Raw genomic sequence first — 15,796 nt, forward strand, 5'->3', positions numbered from 1 at the left:
TGGCAAAGGGCAGAATCTAGTCCACGGTATCATCTTTATTTAATAACAGGAAATATGTTATAAGGCAGCTAACATGCTTTCTAGTTTATTCCAGTGGCAATCTCATTCTTTAGTCCTCCTGCAACAGCTGTGTTGAATAAACCTAAATAAAGACGAAGAAAGAGGGGGGGAGAGTTGGAGAGGGTGGAGCTTGAGGTAGGAGTAGCAGCAAAAAAAAAAAAAAAAAAAAAAGAAAGAAAGCGTCTCAAAAAAGATTGAGTTAGAGTGGTATTTTTCTGAATCTTTATTATATTTGTGTTAGGATATGTTTTATAGGCTCATAAAATTTGGTCATATGAGTAGATTCAAAAGTAAAGCAGTGAGCCTTAGTCTATTTGTTATCATTATCATAGTGTGAAAACCATTTCCATTGCAGGTGTTTCAAAGACCTATAGAGGTTACATGACTTACACATTAACATATTATTATAATAACATGAAGCTCCTACCCTTTGACCCATAAGCTTTTGACTTTAATAATTTCCAGGTTATTCCTTAGCCGAAATATGTTTTCCCTTCAATTTTCACACTGGTGCACTTTCTTTAATATAACTAATATAATAAATAAATTATATCCAGATGAAAGCCTGTCATCCAATACCTCATCCCAGCACAGTGCCTGCAAATGCTATCGCAAGCATTTCTCAGTGTGCTGCCTGGCTCAGGATAGAGACCTGGGAATCTGGCCCAGGTGGTATTTGATAAGAGGCAGTATGAAATGAATGGGTAAGGTCAAGGAAATATCACCTTGGATGAAAGTCTAAGGTCAGTACTTGGTTTTCTATTCTCACATAAAGTGAAGGAGGGGATTGGGATAAAGAGAAAAAAGAGAGTTCATTGCAGATTGAAAAACTGTGTCAAATATGGGGAAAAACCCACCAAAGTGAAGAGTTTACCATGAAGTGCACCAAACACAAAAGAATGAACACATGGGTTTGAGTCATCTAGGAGTGACTGGTAGTCTTAGTATTTAGCTTGCTGCATACTAGATGGCTGTTTGTTTTAGTCACTAAGTTGTGTCTGACACTTTGGTGACCCCTTGGGCTGTAGCCTGCCAGCTGCCTCTGTCCATGGGATTTCCCAGGCAAGACTACTTGGAGTGGGTTGCCATTTCCTTCTCCAGGGGATCTTTCCCACCCAAAGATCGAACCTGTGTCTCCTGCATTGGCAGGCGGATTCTTTACCACTAAGTCACCTGGAAGCCTAGATGGCTGCAGTAAGGTTTTCAATTTTGTTAACCATGGAGCCAGTGATTTCTTAAAGCTGTTCCTTTATCTAAGGGAGTTTGTGTGCTTTATTTTCCACATAGCATATCTGTCTGAAAAGCACAATGCATGTCTAGGCACAAGCTGTTAATTACTTAGATTCAGTAATCTTGCAATCAGTGATTGCAAAGAGAAAATGATAATATTTGAGCATTGTATACTCTGAATGGGTGTTATATTCATATCCAATAGTTACTGTATCCCTTCCTCTTTTCTAGTGGGACAATCAGATTCTTCTGTTTTCTCTTGTCTCCTCCCTCCCCTCCTGGTGTTTCTTCTTCCCTTTTTTTCCTACTTATCTTCCTCCCTTCATTTCCCTTGCCTCTCTTTTTTTTGTCAGATAACCAACATAGAAGCTGAGGGAGGAAGAGAAGGATCATCATGGCAAGTGAAAAAAGCTTATAGAGGGAAATACAGATAGTTCTTTGGTGGTAATATCTTTTCAGTAGATTAGGCTTTTTGCGGGCACACACACACATGCATACACACTCACACACACACACACACACATTTGTGATACACTGTCAGGAGGAAGAAGAAAAGTAAGATTTCAATTTGTTGAATTTCTGTGTACCAGACTCTATTAGACTGATTTATTCAGTTCTTGAAATAACACAAGAAACTCTTGATAAGCAAGTAGAATATCTCTGATATCTGGTATTGGTGTCTGTTATCATCATTTGGATAGTACAGTGTCTAGAAACTACATTTTATTCACCATACAATACTTCTCAGTGTATATAATAAAAAATATGTATAAACATAGTGATGCCAGCAATTCAGTGTTCAGTAACTTATTTATGAAGCCAATACTTATGGATTGCCTACCCTGTCCAGACAATGTTTGAGGAATTCAAAATAATGTAACAAAGAGGATAGTCAAGGTTATTTCATTAAGTGAGTATATGTGTGCATTCTTTGGGTGTACATTTATTTGGCTTATGAACACTGGTGCTTTAACATTACAGTGCAGAGTTGCGTAAAGATAATGATAACAACTGATGTTTTCTGGGCATTTTCTGTTTGTGGGAGGCTCTAGTCTGCTGAATGGTAACTACATATTAGGTTCCTTAGAAACAGGCTTTCCTTATGGCTCAGATTGTAAAGAATCTGCCTGCAATGCAAGAGGCCTGGGTTCTATCCCTGGGTCAGAAACATCCCCTGAAGAAGGGAATGGCAACCTGCTCCAGTATTCTTTCTTTATTTATTTTTTAAATTTTATTTTATTTTTAAACTTTACAATATTGTATTAGTTTTGCCAGATATCGAAATGAATCCGCCACAGGTATACCTGTGTTCCCCATCCTGAACCCTCCTCCCTCCTCCCTCCCCATACCCTTCCTCTTGGCATTGAAATATGTATAATATCATGTATGAAATGAGTCCCCAGTCCAGGTTCGATGCACGATACTGGATGCTTGGGGCTGGTGCACTGCTCCAGTATTCTTGCCTGGAAAATCCCATGAAAAGAGGAGCCTAGCAGGCTCCAGTCCATGGGATTAGAAAGAGTTGGACACCACTGAGTGACTTTCACTAGAAGTGAGACTTCCTATGTAATTCTTAAATTTAAGTTAATTAAGTAATTAATTATATCCTACCTTGTTCTAAAGACAACTGAAAAAGATTCAAGTAATATGGCGTAGGAAAATAATTTAAAATTAACAAGAAATATGAGGTAATGGAGAAACAAAGTGGAGAAAGTTTATCGAGCTGGCAGTGAGGCTTGTGAAACAAATTACAGGCCACACATCTTCACATGCTTTTCACCAGGGAGAGGGGAAAACATGATAAGATTCAGGGCGCATAAGGGGAAAATGAGCTACTTGTTGAGGATAAGCATGATTTCTGAGATAAAGTTATTTTGTGGGCTGTCATTCATGATGCTACATAAAGAATAGTATACTTGCTGGGAACACAGTCCATTTTTCATTATAGGCTGTTGGCTTCAATACATTTAATTCTAGAACAATTTAATAAATATAGTTCTAATGGAGCAGATGGAGGGGTAAAGTGTCCGGGCAAATGGAGTTGAAAAGGTGGACCATATAATGTCCAGTAATGAAGTTTTCTGAATTTTCTTGATTAATGCAAAGAAAGATGGTATCAGAGGAATGTATAGTCTGTGTATACTCATGTGATCCTTCATGAAAATAATATCTTTCAGCCATGAGTTTAAAAGGCATTGACCCACAGTAAATTCAAGATTAATTTCAGGGTCAAAATATTTGGAATGCAGGTATTCTGGATTAGTTCAGCCTTACTGTTTATATCTATCACTCAAATTGGGGGCAGAGTTGACATCCTACAAAAGGACATTGTTGGAGTCTTTAGGGTTTTCTATGTAGAGGATCATGTTATTTGCAAATAGTGAGAGATTTACTTTTTCTTTTCCAATCTGGATTCCCTTTATTTCTCTTGCCTGATTGCTGTGGCTAAAACTTCCAAAACTAAGTTGAATAGTAATGGTGAGAGTATGCACCCTTATCTTGTTCCTGATTTTAGGGGAAATGCTTTTAATTTTTTGTCATTGAGGATAATGTTTGCTTTGGGTTTATCATTTATGGCTTTTATTATGTTGAGGTATGTTCCTTCTATGCCTGCTTTCTGGAGAGTTTTTTTTTTTTTAATCATAAATGGGTGTTGAATTTTGTCAAAGGCTTTCTCTGCATCTATTGAGATAATCATATGGTTTTTATCTTTCAGTTTGTTAATGTGGTATATCACATTGATTGATTTGGCAATATTGAAGAATCCTTGCATCCCTGGGATAAAGCCCACTTGGTCATGATGTATGATCTTTTTAATATGTTGTTGGATTCTGTTTGCTAGAATTTTGTTGAGGATTTTTGCATCTATGTTCATTAGTGCTGTTGGTCTGTAGTTTTCACTTTTTGTGGCATCTTTGTCTGGTTTTGCTATTAAGGTGATGTTGGTCTTATAGAATGAGTTTGAAAGTTTACCTTCCTCTACAATTTTCTGGAAGAGTTTGAGTAGGATAGGTGTTAGCTCTTCTCTAAATTTTTGGTAGAATTCAGCTGTGAAACCGTCTGGTCCTGGACTTTTGCTTGCTGGAAGATTTTTGATTACAGTTTCAATTTCCATGCTTGTGATGGGTCTGTTAAGATTTTCTGTTACTTCCTGGTTCAGTTTTGGAAAGTTATACTTTTTAAAGAATTCACCCATTTCTTCCAGGTTGTCCATTTTATTGGCATATAGTTGCTGGTAGTAGTCTCATGATCCTTTGTATTTCTTTGTTGTCTGTTGTGATTTCTCCATTTTCATTTCTAATTTTGCTGATTTGATTCTTCTCCATTTTTTAATTGAAAGAGACATGTGTACCCCAGTGTTCATTGCAGCACTGTTTGCAATAGCTAGGACATGGAAGCAACCTAGATGTCCGTTGGCAGACAAATGAATAGGAAAGTTTTGGTACATATACACAATGGAATATTACTCAGCTATTAAAAAGAGTGCTTTTGAATCAGTTCTCATGAGGTGGACGAAACTGGAGCCTATTATACACAGTGAAGTAAGTCAGAAAAAGAAACACCAATACAGTATATTAATGCATATATATGGAATTTAGAAAGATGATAACGATGACCCTATATGCAAAACAGCAAAAGAGACACAGATATAAAGAACAGACTTTTGGACTCTGTGGGAGGAGGCGAGGGTGGAATGATTTGAGAGAATAGCATTGAAACGTGTGTATTACCATATGTGAAATAGATCACCAGTCCAAGTTTGATGCATGAAACAGGGCATTCAAAGCCAGTGCACTGGGACAACCCAGAGGGATGGGATGGGGAGGGAGGTGGTAAGGGGGGGTTCGGGATGTGGGACACATGTACACCCATGGCTGATTCATGTCAATGTATGTCAAAAACCACAACAATATTAGCCTCCAATTAAATTAATTTACAAAAAGGACATTGTTTAGGAATACCAGAAGGTTCTATTATAATGTCCCAATTCCTGTGACAGTATTGTCAAGTTACTTAGTACTTCACAACTGCTTTTGTGTTTGCATTTTGTGAGCCCCTCTCCCCCCTTCTTATGCTTTATTTTAATGATTCAAGTCATGAACCTGGAATAAGATGGTACTCCTTTTCTTTTTTTGACAAAGTAAACATCGATATGTATTTTTTCTATTAATGAGTCAATGCATTACATTTAGAAGACAAGGAATAATTCACTCATTGTCATGCAGAGTTAGAATTTTGGTAACCATCTTTCAGTATTTTTCCAGGAATACGTTTAAAAATAAGTGATGCACTTACATTTTTTACTTCGTTTATCTAATCCTTTTTCCTGGCGCAGCACGGTGTTTGCTACAGTCTTAAGGTTGTACGATATTCTATGTTGTGTTCTATACAGTTGATTTATTACAGTTCATGTAATAATATAGTTTAGATAGCCATTTGTAGATGTTTTGGTGTTAAAGACAGAAGAGTCAGAAAAGAAAGGGAGCAGATGAGAGCTAAGGTGGGTTATTGCAATTTGGTTAATAAATGCCCAGAAACATCTTTGTTTTTTAACAGATCAGAAACCCAGAGTGTCTCAAAGAGCTTTGTATGATAGCAAAGTACAAAATGGGAAAAAAAATTCCTGTCTCATGCCTTCTACTTTACCAGTAGACACAATAGAAATATTTTAAATAAAAAATGGAAAAATGGGAGAAGTAACAGCAAGTTGAGCCAGTTGAGTGATCTGATTAATCTGCAATAAAATCCTAAACTCTGAATCTAATAGAATCCAAATTAGTAAGATCTGCATTTGTTTTTAGTGTAGCTGGAAATTTACACAAAATTTCTAACTGTAGCTTTCTTAAAGACAATTACATTTATTAGTATTTGCAAAGAGTTACTGTCTTGGAAGATATATGTTGGATATTATTATTATCAATGAATATACAGTGTAAAAGAACTTGTACCTGAAGTGTGAATCCATAGGCTTGGAGAGAGACTGCTGGACCAACCATATTTCTTTTGTGACTCTTCTAGTCTACTAGATTTATAGCAGAACACAATAACTATTAAATCTGAAATGTTTTGTGATTTTAGAACTCAGTTTCCTCCAAGTTGCAGTGGATGCTTGTGGGTCTGGGATGGGACTACATATTCTAGACTCTGGGTGGAAAGCTCAGTGTGGAAATTATAAAGGGCATCTCCTGGACAGCAGAGCCTAGATCTACACGTGTAACTCACCAAGTGCTTTCTCTCAAGTGTCACCCCTTGAGCTTAGGGAACTCTTTTATTGCCAGCAGCACATTTTATACTTCTAAGCATTGTCTTCAGTAACTGGATTTATTTCTCTCATTAAAGAATGGCAGCGCATTGCCTTTGGCTTCTTGGAGCATGGTATGGTGGGAGTGGAAAATTCTTTTATGTTTCTGAATGTGGCTGCAATCAAATCTTCACCCAGGTTCTGTCTATGAGGTTTATTTAAGAGTGGAGTTTGTGTTTCTTCATGTGGTCTAATATAATTTTTTTTCAAGTGTTGGAATTTACAATCTGAAATTTGTTTGGTGAATTGATTTACATCTTTCTGAACAAGTAAAATCTTTCTTGGAAATGTATTATTTTTTTCTTTGGCACTATGCTGGGTATTTTGTGAAACAGAAGTACTGTTATTATTATTCTCCTTTAGAGTATTAAATTTACATGAACTTCTGTCCCACTTCATAACAAGGATTTTAAAGGTGGAAATGAGTGGCTGCTGCAGCATGATCTAGTGGGAAGAGCACTAGGTTAGGAGTTAAGACCTGCCCTAATGTTGACTCTTATTAAATAATTGTGTGTTTTCACATCTAGAATTTAGTCTGTTGGATTGCATTTGACAATTACTCATTACATTTTATAAAATTTTATTATAGACACTTAGAAACATATATGAAAGAAAAAGTAATAATAAAAAAATGAACTGATGTATACATCTCCCAGTTTTCACAGTCATCAGGACACTGTTAGTTCTGTCAGATCTATGCCCACACACACCAACCTCCCTGTCCTTCTACCCCAGAGCTATGTTGAATCAAATCCCAGATGTTATATCCTTTATCTGCAAATATTTCATTATATATCTCAAAAGATACAGATTTTTACATAAAAATCTCAATTACTACATCTAAACATTAACCTCCCCCAAATCTTTAATTCCATCAAGTGCCAAATTTTCTCAATTTTCTTAAGTTTTTAAACGTTTATTTGAATGGGGGTTCACATAAGGTTATGCATTGTGATTACTTAATCATGTTTCTTGTGTCTTAGTTTATAAGGTTTCCTCCACATTTCTTTTCTTTTAGTTGTCCTGGGGCTGTTTAACATATTCTGTCTCCTTTGTATTTCCAGTAAATTGATGGATCTAGTTGTTGTTGTTTAGTTGCTCAGTCGTGTCTGACTGTTTGCAGTTCTATGGACTGTAGCCCGCCAGGGTCATCTATGTATAGAAATATCCAGGCAAGAATGCTGGAATGGGTTGCCATTCCCTTTTCCAGGGGATCTTCCCAACTGAGGGTTTGAACCAGGGTCTGCTGTACTGCAGGCAGATTCTACTGTCTGAGCCTCCAAGGAGCAAGGATCTTCTAATTTCTTGGCTGAGTCACCATCTACAGTGATTTTGAAGCCCCCCAAAATAAAGTCTGTCACTGTTTCCATTTTTTCCCCATCTCTTTGCCATGAAGTGATGGGACTGGATGACATGATCTTAGTGTTTTGAATGTTGAGTTTTAAGCCAGGCTTTCTGCCTTCCTCTTTCACCTTCATCAAGAGGCTTTTTAGTTCCTCTTCACTTTCTGCCATTAGTTTGGTGTCATCTGCATATCTGAGATTATTGATATTTCTCCTGGGAATCTTGATTCCAGCTTGTGATTCATGCAGCCTGGCATGTCACATGATGTACTCTGCATGTATGTTAAATAAGCAGGGTGATAATATACAGCTTGGACATATCCTTTCCCAATTTTTATCAAGTTTATTGTACCATGTCTGGTTCTAACTATTGCTTCTTGACTTACATACAGTTTTCTTAGGAGGCAGGTCAGGCGGTCTGGTATTCCTATCCCTTTAAGAATTTTCTACAGTTTATTGTGATCCACACAGTCAAAAGCATTAGCATAGTCAATGAAGCAGAAATAGATGTTTTTCTGGAATTCTCTTGCTTTTTCTGTGATCCAACAGATATTGGCAATTTGATCTCTGGTTCCTCTGCCTTTTCTAAATTCAGCTTATACATCTGGAAGTTCTCAATTCATATACTGTCGAAGCCTAGTTTGAAGGATTTTGAGCATGTCCTTGCTAGCATGTGAAATTAATGCAATTATGTAGTCATTTGAACATTCTTTGGCATTGCCCTTTTTTGGGATTGGATGAAAACTGACCTTTTCCAGTCTGGTGGCCATTGTTGAGTTTTCCAAATTTGCTGGCATATTGAGTACAGCACTTTCATAGCATCATCTTTTAGGATTTGAAATAGCTCAGCTGGAATTCCATCACCTTCAAGATGGTGGAGTAGAAGGATGTTTGCTCATCTTCTTTACTGAGAACACCAAAATCTCAACTAGCTGCTGAACAATCATGAACAAGTGATGTTGGAATCCATGAAGATAAGATAGCCCATGTCCAAGGGCAAAGGAAAAGCCACAACAAGACAGTAGAAAGGGTGGAGTCACATTTAGAATCAGACCTTATACCCACCAGAGCTGCTCCAAGGGCACAAACAAACCTTGTGTGCACCAGGACCCAGTGAAACGAACAGTCCCCTCCACAATAGACTCAGCCAGACGTGTCTTTGAGTGTTTGAGTGTCTCCTTTGGAAGCATGGGTCAGCAATGGCTTGCCCTTCTGGTAGGAGTAGTCCTGGAAGGGGTGGCATGTAGCATAAGTCTTCTTAGAGGAGGTCATGATTAGCCCTACTCTAGAGCAGCCAAGCAGGTGACCCACAAACTGGATGAATCTAGAGAAGCATCAAATCCAAGTGTGAGTGATTTTATTTTGTATTGGTAGGATTACTTCTTACATGGTGTTATAATGTCTTGATGTTTCTTTCTGTGAGTTATTAATTGTTGATCATTGTCTAGGTTTGTTACTTCATTTTGAGTTGCAAAATGGTAATTCTATCATTTCCTGTTTTCATTGTTAGCTGCAGAACTTCTATAAAGAACTTTTCTTTGTTGACTATCATTTCCTTAAGATGGAAGCCATAAAAAAAGGGGCACGAAAAATAGTTTGATCCTTTCCATTTACATAGTGGTTTTCTCAATAGTAATTTCCCCTAAAATCTTGTAAAGATGACTTTTTTTTTTTTTTTTAGAGGAGGGAAGATTCATGGCAGCATTATTTTGAACAGTGAGTTAAATTACTTTTTATCCATTTCAAGATATTGTCTTAAGTTTATATAGTTGGAGTTTATGTCCGTTGGTTACTCAGACTTTTGACATGACCCTCCCCTAACCAATACTCTTTGATAACTTCTTTGCTTCTGGAATGACAAGGTGTTGAGGCTCATCTTGTACATTTCCTGTCCCTGACCTGGATTCAGTCATCTTTTTCAAAGATTCCTGATTGCTTTTATGGGGATTTGATGTTAAGAAGTCATAGAGGCAAATAATATACATAAATATATTTATATTTAAAAGATAAAACAGACCATAAATTCTTAATATTACTTACAACCAGGACTAATGAGTTTTTAATTACCTGTTTTACATCTTTATCCCTTTCAACCTTACTGAAAATTGGTTCTTACCAACAGCAAAATAAGTACTCATCTGCATTATTTCACAGAATATATACAACAATCTCAGAATAATGATGCCAACTTACAGTATGACTACTGAAAATGACTTAAGATGTATCATTAGTATATTTTAAAGTACTCTAAATTAAACACTATAGCTCAGAGTCTCATGTAATAAGTACTCTCTGTGTGGTTATGCCATTACATGTATATATATTTAGGTCATTTTATTTGCAATTTTTAGGAATTGTTTTGGCAGAATTTATTTTTGCTGTTGTTTAGTCGCTAAGTCATGTCTGAATATTTTTGTGACCCCATGGACTGTAGCCTGCTAGGCTCCTCTGTACTTTGAGTTTTCTAGGCAAGAATACTGGAGCAGGTTGCTATTTCCTACTCCAGGGAATCTTCTTGACCCAGGGATCAAACGTGTGTCTCCTGCATTGGCAGGTGGATTCATTATCACTTATCCACCTGGGAAGCCCAAATTTATTTTATAAATATATAAAATAATTGCATATTTCCACAGGCATGTGTACAGAATAAGCTATTTTCAAAGAACTGTGGCTTCTGTCCCTTGTTTCTCTACCTTGTTCATTCCCATTCCCTGTAGATAACCATTTAAACATTTCATGTTTTATCTTTCCAGGTTTCAAAAGATATAAGCATATACATAGTTTAAGGTTTCAGTTCTACTGGACTGCTCCTCCAACTCCACCCCCTGCCCTGCTCCATACACACTTCAAACACCAATCACAAGTCCAGTTGTCACCCTTGCTTCTGAAGGACTATAGATTGGCAGTTTCCATAACCATCTCCTTGGGTTTTATTGATTTGCTACAGGACCCCATGAACAGTATGAAAAGGCAAAAAGATAAATATGAAATCCCTAGGTCAGTAGTTGCCCAATATGCTACTGAAGAGCAGTGGAGAAATAACTCCAGAAAGAATGAAGAGACAGAACTAAAGCAGAAACAACACAGAGCTGTGGATGTGACTGGTGATGGAAGTAAAGTCTGATGCTGTAAAGAGCAATATTTCATAGGAACCTGGAATGTTAGGTCCATGAATCAAGGCAATTGGAAGTGGTCAAACAGGAGATGGCAAGAGTGAACGTCAACATTTTAGGAATCAGTGAACTAAAATGGACTGGAATGGGTGAATTTAACTCAGACGACCATTATATCTTCTACTGTGGGCAAGCAAGAATCCCTTAGAAGAAATGGAGTAACCATCATAGTGAACAAAAGAGTCCAGAATGCAGTATTTGGATGCAATCTCAAAACTGACAGAATGATCTCTTTTGTTTCCAAGGCAAACCATTCAGTATCACAGTAATCCAAGTCTATGCCCCAACCAGTAACACTGAAGAAGCTGAAGTTGAACGGTTCTATAAAGACCTACAAGACTTTCTAGAACTAACACTCAAAAGAGATGTCCTTTGCATTATAGGGGACTGGAATGCAAAAGTAGGAAGTCAAGAAATACCTGGGATAACAGGCAAACTTGGCCTTGGAGTACAAAACAAAGCAGGGCAAAGGCTAATAAAGTTCTGCCAAGAGAACACACTGGTCATAGCAAACACCCTATTCCAACAACACAAGAGAAGAGTCTACACATGGACATCACCAGGTGGTCAATATCGAAATCAGATTGATTATATTCTTTGCAGCCAAAGATGGAGAAGCTCTACACAGTCAGCAAAAACAAGACTGGGAGCTGACTGTGGCTCAGATCATGAATTCAGTATTGCCAAATTCAGACTTAAATTGAAGAAAGTAGGGAAAACCACTAGACCATTCAGCTATGACATAAATCCCTTACAGTTATACAGTGGAAGTGAAAAATAGATACAAGGGATTAGATCTGTTAGACAGAGTGCCTGAAGAACTATGGACAGAGGTTCATGACATTGTATAGTAGGCAGTGATCAAGACCATCCCCAAGAAAAAGAAACACAAAAAGGCAAAGCAATTGTCTGAGGAGGACTTACAAATAGCTGTGAAAAGAAGAGAAGCGAAAGGCAAAGGAGAAAAGGAAAAATAAACCCATTTGAATGCAGAGTTCCAAAGAATAACAATGAGAGATAAGAAAGCCTTCCTCAGAGATCAATGCAAAGAAATAGAGGAAAACAATAGAGTGGGAAAGACTAGAGATCTCTTCAAGAATTTGAACCCAAAACAATAAAGTAAATGGCAACGGGATCATACTTATCAGTAATTACCTTAAACGTAAATGGGTTGAATGCCCCAACCAAAAGACAAAGACTGGCTGAATGGATACAAAAACAAGACCCCTACATATGTTGTCTACAAGAGACCCATCTCAAAACAGGGGACACATACAGACTGAAAGTGAAGGGCTGGAAAAAGATTTTCCATGCGAATATGGACCAAAAGAAAGCAGGAGTAGCAATACTCATATCAGATAAAATAGACTTTAAAACAAAGGCTGTGAAAAGAGACAAAGACGGTCACTACATAATGATCAAAGGATCAATCCAAGAAGAAGATATAACAATTATAAATATATATGCACCCAACACGGGAGCACCGCAGTATGTAAGACAAATGCTAACAAGTATGAAAGGAGAAATTAACAATAACACAATAATAGTGGGAGACTTTAATACCCCACTCACACCTATTGATAGATCAACTAAACAGAAAATTAACAAGGAAACACAAACTTTAAACGATACAATAGACCAGTTAGACCTAATTGATATCTATAGGACATTTCATCCCAAAACATTGAATTTCACATTTTTCTCAAGCGCACATGGAACCTTCTCCAGGATAGATCACATCCTGGGCCATAAAGCTAGCCTTGGTAAATTCAAAAAAATAGAAATCATTCCAAGCATCTTTTCTGACCACAATGCAGTAAGATTAGATCTCAATTACAGGAGAAAAACGATTAAAAATTCCAACATATGGAGGCTGAACAACACGCTGCTGAATAACCAACAAATCACAGAAGAAATCAAAAAAGAAATCAAAATTTGCATAGAAACGAATGAAAATGAAAACACAACAACCCAAAACCTGTGGGACACGGTAAAAGCAGTCCTAAGGGGAAAGTTCATAGCAATACAGGCACACCTCAAGAAACAAGAAAAAAGTCAAATAAATAACCTAACTCTACACCTAAAGCAACTAGAAAAGGAAGAAATGAAGAACCCCAGGGTTAGTAGATGGAAAGAAATCTTAAAAATTAGAGCAGAAATACATGCAAAAGAAACAAAAGAGACCATAGCAAAAATCAACAAAACCAAAAGCTGGTTCTTTGAAAGGATAAATAAAATTGACAAACCATTAGCCAGACTCATCAAGAAACAAAGGGAGAAAAATCAAATCAATAAAATTAGAAAGGAAAATGGAGAGATCACAACAGACAACACAGAAATACAAAGGATCATAAGAGACTACTATCAACAATTATATGCCAATAAAATGGACAACGTGGAAGAAATGGTCAAATTCTTAGAAAAGTACAACTTTCCAAAACTCGACCAGGAAGAAATAGAAAATCTTAACAGACCCATCACAAGCACGGAAATTGAAACTGTAATCAAAAATCTTCCAGCAAACAAAAGCCCAGGTCCAGGCGGCTTCACAGCTGAATTCTACCAAAAATTTAGAGAAGAGCTAACACCTATCCTACTCAAACTCTTCCAAAAAATTGCAGAGGAAGGTAAACTTCCAAACTCATTCTATGAGGCCACCATCACCCTAATACCAAAACCTGACAAAGATCCCACAAAAAAAGAAAACTACAGGCCAATATCACTGATGAACATAGATGCAAAAATCCTTAACAAAATTCTAGCAATCAGAATCCCACAACACATTAAAAAGATCATACACCATGACCAAGTGGGCTTTATCCCAGGGATGCAAGGATTCTTCAATATCCGCAAATCAATCAATGTAATACACCACATTAACAAACTGAAAAATAAAAACCATAAGATTATCTCAATAGATGCAGAGAAAGCCTTTGACAAAATTCAACATCCATTTATAATCAGAACTCTCCAGAAAGCAGGAATAGAAGGAACATACCTCAACATAATAAAAGCTATATATGACAAACCCACAGCAAACATTATCCTCAATGGAAAAAATTGAAAGCATTTCCTCTAAAATCAGGAACAAGACAAGGGTGCCCACTTTCACCATTACTATTCAACATAGTTTTGGAAGTTTTGGCCACAGCAATCAGAGCAGAAAAAGAAATAAAAGGAATCCAAATTGGAAAAGAAGAAGTAAAACTCTCACTGTTTGCAGATGACATGATCCTCTACATAGAAAACCCTAAAGACTCCACCAGAAAATTACTAGAACTAATCAATGACTATAGTAAAGTTGCAGGATATAAAATCAACACACAGAAATCCCTTGCATTCCTATACACTAATAATGAGAAAACTGAAAGAGAAATTAAGGAAACAATTCCATTCACCATTGCAGTGGTAAGAATAAAATACTTAGGAATATATCTACCTAAAGAAACTAAAGACCTATATATAGAAAACTATAAAACACTGGTGAAGGAAATCAAAGAAGACACTAATAGATGGAGAAATATACCATGTTCATGGATTGGAAGAATCAATATAGTGAAAATGAGTATACTACCCAAAGCAATTTATAGATTCAATGCAATCCCTATCAAGCTACCAACAGTATTCTTCACAGAGCTAGAACAAATAATTTCACAATTTGTATGGAAATACAAAAAAAACCTCGAATAGCCAAAGCTCTCTTGAGAAAGAAGAATGGAACTGGAGGAATCAACCTACCTGACTTAAGGCTCTACTACAAAGCCACAGTCATCAAGACAGTATGGTACTGGCACAAAGACAGAAATATAGATCAATGGAACAAAATAGAAAGCCCAGAGATAAATCCACGCACATATGGACACCTTATCTTTGACAAAGGAGGCAACAATATACAATGGATTAAAGACAATCTCTTTAACAAGTGGTGCTGGGAAATCTGGTCAACCACTTGTAAAAGAATGAAACTAGAACACTTTCTAACACCATACACAAAAATAAACTCAAAATGGATTAAAGATCTAAACGTAAGACCAGAAACTATAAAACTCCTAGAGGAGAACATAGGCAAAACACTCTCTGACATACATCACAGCAGGATCCTCTATGACCCACCTCCCAGAATATTGGAAACCAAAGCAAAAATAAACAAATGGGACCTAATTAACCTTAAACGCTTCTGCACATCAAAGGAAACTATTAGCAAGGTGAAAAGACAGCCTTCAGAATGGGAGAAAATAATAGCAAATGAAGCAACTGACAACTAATGTCAAAAATATACAAGCAACTTCTACAGCTCAACTCCAGAAAAATAAATGACCCAATCAAAAAATGGGCCAAAGAACTAAATAGACATTTCTCCAAAGAAGACATACAGATGGCTAACAAACACATGAAAAGATGCTCAACATCACTCATTATCAGAGAAATGCAAATCAAAACCACTATGAGGTATCATTTCACACCAGTCAGAATGGCTGCGATCCAAAAGTCTACAAGCAATAAATGCTGGAGAGGGTGTGGAGAAAAGGGAACCCTCTTACACTGTTGGTGGGAATGCAAAGTAGTATAGCCACTATGGAGAACAGTGTGGAGATTCCTTAAAAAACTCGAAATAGAACTGCCTTATGATCCAGCAATCCCACTGCTGGGCATACACACTGAGGAAACCAGAAGGGAAAGAGACACGT

General features: G+C 37.0%; 1 long non-coding RNA gene across 2 annotated transcripts in view; it reads left to right on the forward strand.

The window, feature by feature from the left end:
• LOC147355169 (uncharacterized) overlaps positions 1–15,796 on the forward strand; it is a 281,865-nt gene that overhangs the window by 184,074 nt on the left and 81,995 nt on the right. Inside the window, exon 1 of one of the 2 annotated variants that reach the window (XR_015144309.1) lies at positions 9,617–9,651. The exons of the other annotated variant lie outside the window; for it this stretch is intronic. This is a non-coding gene — a long non-coding RNA (uncharacterized LOC147355169). Of the gene's footprint in view, positions 1–9,616; positions 9,652–15,796 lie in introns of those variants that run through there. 2 annotated transcript variants of the gene reach the window in all.

The sequence above is a fragment of the Bos grunniens genome, chromosome 17, assembly GCF_055505025.1.
Source record: "Bos grunniens cultivar Pamir isolate PY7600 chromosome 17, Bosgru_T2T1.0, whole genome shotgun sequence".
In the NCBI taxonomy this organism is placed as follows: domain Eukaryota; kingdom Metazoa; phylum Chordata; class Mammalia; order Artiodactyla; family Bovidae; genus Bos; species Bos grunniens.